The following is a 7,560-nucleotide window of genomic DNA, read 5'->3' as shown; positions in this document are numbered from 1 at the left end:
GAAGTTGGGGACAATACTTTCTGTGGTGGACAGAAGTTTCAGGGTGTTCTGATAAGTCATTCTTGCATTTAAATAGCTATCATAGAGGTGGAACCCAAAGCTCATATTCGGGACGATATTAGGGTTCTCGTTGATTTCTTTCACAGCAAACACCAGGGAGAGGGTATTCTGGTAGTACTTTGGTGCTCCACTAATAAAAGAGTTATACTATGTGTCAGAGATATTCTCCTCCTCTACTTTTTAAGCATGTAGCTTACTTTCTGGCTTTTTTAGCCAAATTCCAAAAAAATAAATAAAACAAATAAGCAAACAACACATATGCATTGTGTCTCCTAACAGTTGATAATTGAAACCCATGGACAGTGAGGCAGGGTTTCTTCCAGGCAGACAAATGAGGAACAATATCAGAAATATTATATATATTATAGAATACCTGGAAGTAAGAAATGAAAAACAGGCAGCGTTGATGTTTTTAGATGCTGAGAAAGCGTTTGATGATATCTCATGGAAATTCATGAAAAAAGTTCTAGAGAAAATGAACTTTGGTGAAAATTTTAGGAAAGGGATTCAAGCAATATATTCAGATCAAAAAGGAAATTTAATTGTATATCATATGCATTGTGTCTCCTAACAGTTGATAATTGAAACCCATGGACAGTATTCAGTCAGCTTTAGGAATAGAGCGTCTAACAGGTGTTTAATTTTGAGCAGAACATTCACATCCTGCAAGATACACATGTACTTAAGTTATTCTCTTATCTGGAGGTGGACCACTGGAGCTTCAAATCATGGCCCCTCATAGGTTGCTAAAGGAAACAGCAATTGCTTCTTGTATGATGCTGCTGGGCAGGAGGACGGTTGTATTAATTTCAGTGGGCCTACTCTGCATTCAAGTCCATTAGATATAACCCTTTATTTTGCAAAGAAAAAGAAGAAGATTGCAACACTGCTGTTTTAATTGCACAGTATTGTTTACATTGTATAGCAAGGAATATAATCCAAAATCTATGATATCACAGCATCTATGGCTGTCAGATTAAATGATGGTGACTGTGAATGTGGGGATCAAGCTTTCCTGTAAAGTAAAACCATCCATCCATGGTGGGAAAGGAAACAGAGAGGGAGGGTGAGGATCAAGCATGAGATCAGGTGAGAAACATGAGATCAGGTGAGGAGAAAGCAGAAGAGGCAGAAGACAGAAACTTCTAGATGAGGAATAAGGCAACACAGAAGATGATGCCAAGATCACAATAGAAGAAAATGTATTTTTAACCTTTATACTTGGAAAAAGTCATATGCAAATATTTTCTGAGCATGCCATGGTTTGTGTAGTGTAGTTGTAGCATAGAGAAATGTACACTATGAAGGAGAGAGTGATTTCCTTACTAAAGTTCATCTGTGAACTTTGTGTTTGGGTGGTCCTGGAAATCTATATCTTCAGAAAAATAGCCAAAAGTATTAACAATTCCTCCAATGATCAGATCCCCTCTCTGATAATACTGGTATGGAAGCTGGAATGGATCCGTCATGGCGCATCTCTCAGAGTCTTCCTTGCACTCAGTTGGAGGCACCTGCAGCCACAGGAAGAGAAGAATCACCAGCAGAAATGTTCCTCTCATCTTGACCAACAGTTATGCAGAAAGACAGATTTCTCTCTCATCCACCATGAATTGCATTAGGTTTAATGGTACTGGATTATTTTGATAAAGGGGATGTGCCAAAGATCTGACCCATGAGATCCTTTGTGTTCAGGATTTATCACTGGAGCTCTGAATGACACAAGGTTTATTTTATATACACCTTGTGTTTATGATAATGTATGTGGGATTTGGCAATATGATGAAACCCACATTTCAAAATAATTACTTGTTCCAAAGTGCTTTCCTTAGAGTATTGTGCTCTGTAAGGGAAAACAGTAACAGCAAAATAATCATATGTATTTGTTATTGAACGGTGCGCTGGTAATTGTGAGTGTCACATGCAAGCATGCTGCCCCCAACTGAGGGCTCTTAGGCTGGATCTACAAGCGTCAAAGAAGCAATTCAGATAAATGCGCTGTAAACTCATACAGGGAAATCCAGTAGGGAAAGGTGGGTCTCCACATGTTTTTTGTTTGGCTTTCAGCCTTTTAATTATCATTTTTTCTTAAATCAGAAGTTGGGTTGCAACTGGCCGATATATAGCCTAGGGTTGCCGCATTTCACAAAGTAAAAATCCTGACATTTGTTGAGCCCCAAAATTGTTGAGCTTCTTTTCAGCGGTTGTCCACTCACCCCCCCCCCAAACCCAAACCACCCACAGCTGTGCCAGAACCCGGGGCCCAAACCTGAACCCAAGTCACGCCTTCCCCGCTGCCCAAAAGAGAACATGTTTGGGAGGAGCGGTGCACAGCCAGACAGCACAAATACTGGTTTGAACTGAGCAGCAACCAGGAAGAACAGAGCTTGCGAGGTATTTCCCCACTGTCTGGATGCTGTCAGCAGCTCCGCGCTGGTTGCCCAGGAAAGTATAAAGACAAGGAAAAGTTTCTTAAAGCCTTTTTTATTTCAAACTTTACAGAGAGAGGCTCTCCCACTTCCTCATTGGTCATCATCATCACCTCCTCTACAGGTGCTTCTACGTGCCCTCTGTCTTTGAGCTCTTTGCTCCCCTACTTTTAAAGATTGTCAGGTTCTGGGAGTTGGAGAGTCTGGGATGCTTTCTAGTGACAACATGTCAGCCAGCTGCTGCTCTGGCTCTCTCATTATTTCCCAACTTTTCCCCTCATCTGCCTCTGAGCTGTGACCTTCCACAAACTCCTGTTGTAAAGCTATACTGTTTCCTCTTCCTTTCACCCTGGAACAGTCAGGATGGGCAGGCGGTCTCCACCGCTTCTCCTCTTTTGCCCAGTCCCCGACACCCACCCATTTCCTCATCCTGGATCCTGGTTTGGTGGCCATGAAGGCCAGAACCCATGTGATGGTTTTGGCCAAGACACAAGACACCACAATAGAGAAGATGATGTCAAAGGCTGGTTGTCGTAAAGAGCAGCTCACTGGGTGAGGCTGGCCAATGAAGAGCAAGGAGCAGAGGAAGCAGAGCGAGAGGGCAAGGAGCAGAGTGTAGGTGAGGTCCCGGTTGTTGGCTTTGACAATGGGAGTGTCCCCGTTCTTAGAGAAGACACCAAGGACCAAGGCTGTGACCAGAGTGAAAAGCAGAGCTTCATTGAAACTGCCTGACAACTCCTTATTATTATCATTAGTTTTTAATGTTTAATGTTTTACTGTGGTTTTATAATATGTTGAGGCTAAATATTCCTGGTAAGGAAAGCCGCAATAGATCTGGCAATGGTCAGAAGTCCCAAGCCCCCTAGACCCAATAAATCATTATAAGACACCATTCATTGCATTCCACTATTATTTCTTCTGCTGAAGTGCGCATGGCAAAGCTTGGAAGTGGAGGAGCAATAAAGAGCCATATAGCACAAAAAATGACTGGTATGAAGGAGCAGCCAAGAAGAATAGAGTTGGTCAGTCTTTCCCCCACCCATTTCCTCATCCTGGATCCTGGTTTCGTGGCCATGAAAACCAGAACCACCACTATCGTTTTTGCTCGTATCCATGAAACCACCACCAAGAGGGTTATTCCAAATGCAGTTTGTCCTGTTTAGTAGATTACTATGTAAGGCCAGCCAAGGAACAGCAAGGAGCAGAGAAAGCAGAGCATCAGGGAGGAAGAGCAGAATGTAGGTGAGGTCCAAATTCTGGCTTTGACAATGGGAGCATTCCAGTGCTTAGGGAAGACTCCAGCACCAAAGACAAACTCGGAGAAAAAGGCAGAGCCAAAAAATATCAAGTGATCCCCATAGGTTCTGAGAATGAGAGAATATTGGGTTCTTGGGAATGCATTGAACTCAAACCTTGTTTGGAAATTGATCTGGGCATTTGAAGCAAAGGTCCATGTCTGAAAAAAATGAAATGATACATTAACTTCCAGATTTCTTTGAATATTTATTATCCTGGGCATAATGAGGTGAATGTATTAATATTATGTCATTGAAATATTCATTTTGTTCAGATGCATAAATCTGATCCATTAGATGAGGAGGAACTAATAGAAATATATAGTGAAATACCACAGATGTATACATGAGACCCATGAGAGCAGCAAAATAACCATACTGTACAACTGTGATGGGATAGAATCAGGCCAAATCTTGACTGACAGCAGCAGGCAGGTTAAGGGTTGGCATGGCATTGAGTCCTAGGATCAGTCCCTCATTCCACAAACGTCATGTTGATGGAATGGATCCGCCGGGTTTGAACCACCCCAAACCTGTTCCATGGGAGTCAGCCAGTGTTGAACCTTCCCATGGTTCAAGCCAAGCAAACAAGGTCTCACTGGGCAACCAGGGTGCAGATTCCAACCAGGCGGAGACCCCAACCCAAGTTTGGGAGTGCTGTGGTCAACCCCCCCCAAGCCCCTTATAGATCACCCTATACTATATTGATCCCCCCATACTAAGTTAATCCATTGCCAATTCTGCAACAAGGAAGGACCTACTGTGGTCCGACTCTCGCCAACCTGCCCCCACAACCAATCCAAAAGGCCTGAACAAAAATCTTCCAACAAATGTCACTTTCTAACAGGTGAACTCCAGCCAGGTGAAACAAGTCTGCAAGCCCAACTTGATCAGGGGGTGACAGATGACCAGGCCCCCTGTGCCATTACAACACGTGCCACTGCCTTGGTGAGTCGCCATTGTCCCATATCCACCTTCTGCGAGGTCCAAGGTCCCCTCCAAAGGCATTGTTGCAACCAATATGACCATGTGACGCTCACTTTCATGAGGCTGCCAGACAATCAAACAACGTCTTTATAAATGGCCAACTCTAAGTCAATAGTCTTCCATGTACACAGATAGAACTTGCTAAGCTGAGTGACTAGCAGCTTAACCCAAAGAGCTGGATGCAGAGCTGGTGAGACCACAGCTTCAACCCTGCATGTTGTTCTGCCCAGTACACTACACTGTGACCAATGATCCACACCTGTTTACAGCCTGAAAAAGAAGTGGAATTACTGGCAGCCTGGTGCCCCTAGGGAGGGTAGGACCTGGCTTTGGAATGCACCCAATTGCCAATGGGCCATGGCCACTATCTGCTCATCAATAAGCCCCCAGGAAGCAGCAGAAGTAGCAGTGCCAATTTGAAAAGAGTGAGTCCCACACTCCTTAGGGGGCTGCCCCAAGGCCCCAGGACTACTCCAATTACCCCAGCCACCTGAAACCTGGTTAACCCTGATCCATTCTGGTGATTGAACAGCTGGCTGCCAACAGTGGGCTGCAAGTTCAAAATCCCACGCATGTCCCAGAGAGGACATGGGCCACAACAGGACAGAGTCAGAGCAAGATGCTAGTGGCCCTGCCCCATTGATCAGTCTTTGAACATTTAGGAACCCTGATAACTCTGAGTCATATTCTGGCATTGCAGGGGGTTGGACCAGATGGCCAATGAGGCCTCTTCCAACTCTTAATTCTATGATTCTGTGAATCTGTGAATCTGTACAGCTGACACCACAGAGGCATAAGGCTGCATCAGAAGCATCAGTTTTGAAGTGGCAGCATAGTCACTCTTCCTCAGGGTGCCAAACAAAGGCCAGTATGAATGCCAGGGCTGAGGTAAGCCCCAAACCCCTATGCCAAGCATTCCCTGATAATCTTGGGATAGTGGCCTTTGTGTGCCAACAGCTCAAATTCTTCTTCATGGCTTCCTCCTCTTAGGAAGAAGACTCACTTGAACTTCCATCAGTGCCAGAGTCTGATGGCACAGCAGCAGCATCTGGTGGCAGGGGCATAGGAAGGAGGGTGCAGTGGGGGCAGGCCGCCCTGGGTGTCACCCCAGAGGGGTGTGACAAAATCCCCCCTGGCGGATCATTGCCGCACCACAATTGGCCCCATGGGTGGGTCACCCCGCCCCTGGGTGCACGGTATGTGCGCCACTCCGCTGCTGCCTGGTGGAGGATGAAGACTCGATCCCACTTTCCTCACCCCTTTCCAAGGGCTCATGGGACAGCTTTTATCCCATCAGCCCATCACATGGACAAGATATTGGGCAAAGCCTTGCCCAGCATTTTACTGCAATCTATGGTCCCAGCACTGCCAGGCAAAGGCGTCCCACACTTACTGGGTGTGGAATAAGGTTTATGCAGTGGCGTAGCGTGGGTTGTCAGCACCCGGGGCAAGGCAAGTAATTTGCGCCCCCTAACCCGTGGATTTGCGCCCCCTAACCCTAACCCCCAGATGTTGCGCCCGGTGCGGCCGGCCCCCCCTGCACCCCCCACGCTACGCCACTGGGTTTATGGGCAGTTTTGTTTTTGCAGTTACAGTTTAGTAACAAAGTTTGGGGTGCTTCCAGGCAGATTCCTACAGAGGTGCTTCCATTTTGATGACATATTTGACATGACCACCACCAGCAGTAGTTGTTGTTTATTAAAAAAGAAGTTTTTCACTAACTTTGAGTGGCACAGTTTCATTAAATATATATTTTTCCTGACTGTATTATTAATTGTGTTTATGACCTGGGGGGAAAATCCACTTGGGATTTGGCAATATTGATCATGAAACCTAGGAATTTGCAATGATTACAGGGCTCTGAGTGAACTCAGAGGATTATGCTATGCAAGTAATCACTTGCAGCAGTTCAGCAAAACAACAGTCCACGTTGTGTGCCATATCTCAGAATCAGTCGCTGACCTTATCTAAGTCCCAATCCCGCACTTGAGAGTGGCCTCTACCCAACCCAAGATCAACCTGGATCTGGGCCCCAAACCAAGTCAGGGGACTTGCACAGTCTTTAATTAGTTAAACCTGCAGTCAGGAGGGAGAAAGAAGCCAGGGTCAGGCTGCCCACCTGTGTCTTCACTCCCTCCTTGCCACCCACCTGCCAACCTCAGGGCAGCCCTAGATCTCTCTGGGTGGGCACAATACAGGGCTGCCTCAACACACTCAGACCAAATCCTGGCTCAACACAAGTTGGCCCCATTTTGTCTGGAATATGAGATTTGACCAGAATCCATGCACAGACCTAGATTATACATCCCACAATTAACTCAGGAGAGTCGTAACATGCTCCTGTGACATTCAGAGTTGTGTGCTCTGTATAAATCACCAGGTGATGTTTTTCACAAACATTGTCACCTGCAATATTTGAAGATTCTCGAAAAGCAGAGAACATGGCACACAGGTAAAAAGATGGCAATCCTACTAGGTGATGCTGTGTAAATCTGTACTTTATGCTGAAGAGCTGTCTTGCAAGGAACACAGATGTTCAGTGATGATGTCATAGCTAAAAGAGTGAGATTTTATGTGTACTCAAGATCACCTAATACGGAATAGTAACCTTTTAAAACCACCTTGTAATCATGGTAGTAAAAGGGGGGTGGGTGATTGTGCAACTAGGTTGATCTAGGAGGAGATGGTCTTTCCAAAATCCTGGTCCTATGCTGCTTAGAACATTAAGTATCATTATGGGTACTTTGAATTGTGCCTGCAAATGTACTGGCAGCCAATGAGATAGTTCGAGC

At 45.3% G+C, this 7,560-nt stretch overlaps 1 protein-coding gene across 1 annotated transcript in view; it reads left to right on the top strand.

Annotated features, from left to right (window-relative positions):
• Positions 1 to 3,090: 3,090 nt before the first annotated feature.
• Positions 3,091 to 7,560, top strand: part of LOC308573380 (vomeronasal type-2 receptor 116-like) — a 296,755-nt gene continuing 292,285 nt past the window's right edge. The window contains exon 1 of the mRNA XM_081170250.1: positions 3,091 to 3,105. The gene's annotated coding sequence lies outside the window, so the exon portion shown is untranslated. The remainder of the gene's footprint in view (positions 3,106 to 7,560) is intronic.

Source organism: Podarcis bocagei (assembly GCF_964188305.1).
Source record: "Podarcis bocagei genome assembly, chromosome: 14".
Lineage (NCBI taxonomy): Eukaryota > Metazoa > Chordata > Lepidosauria > Squamata > Lacertidae > Podarcis > Podarcis bocagei.
The sequence above is the reverse complement of the archived record's forward strand: the minus strand, read 5'-3'. Positions and strand labels throughout refer to the sequence as shown.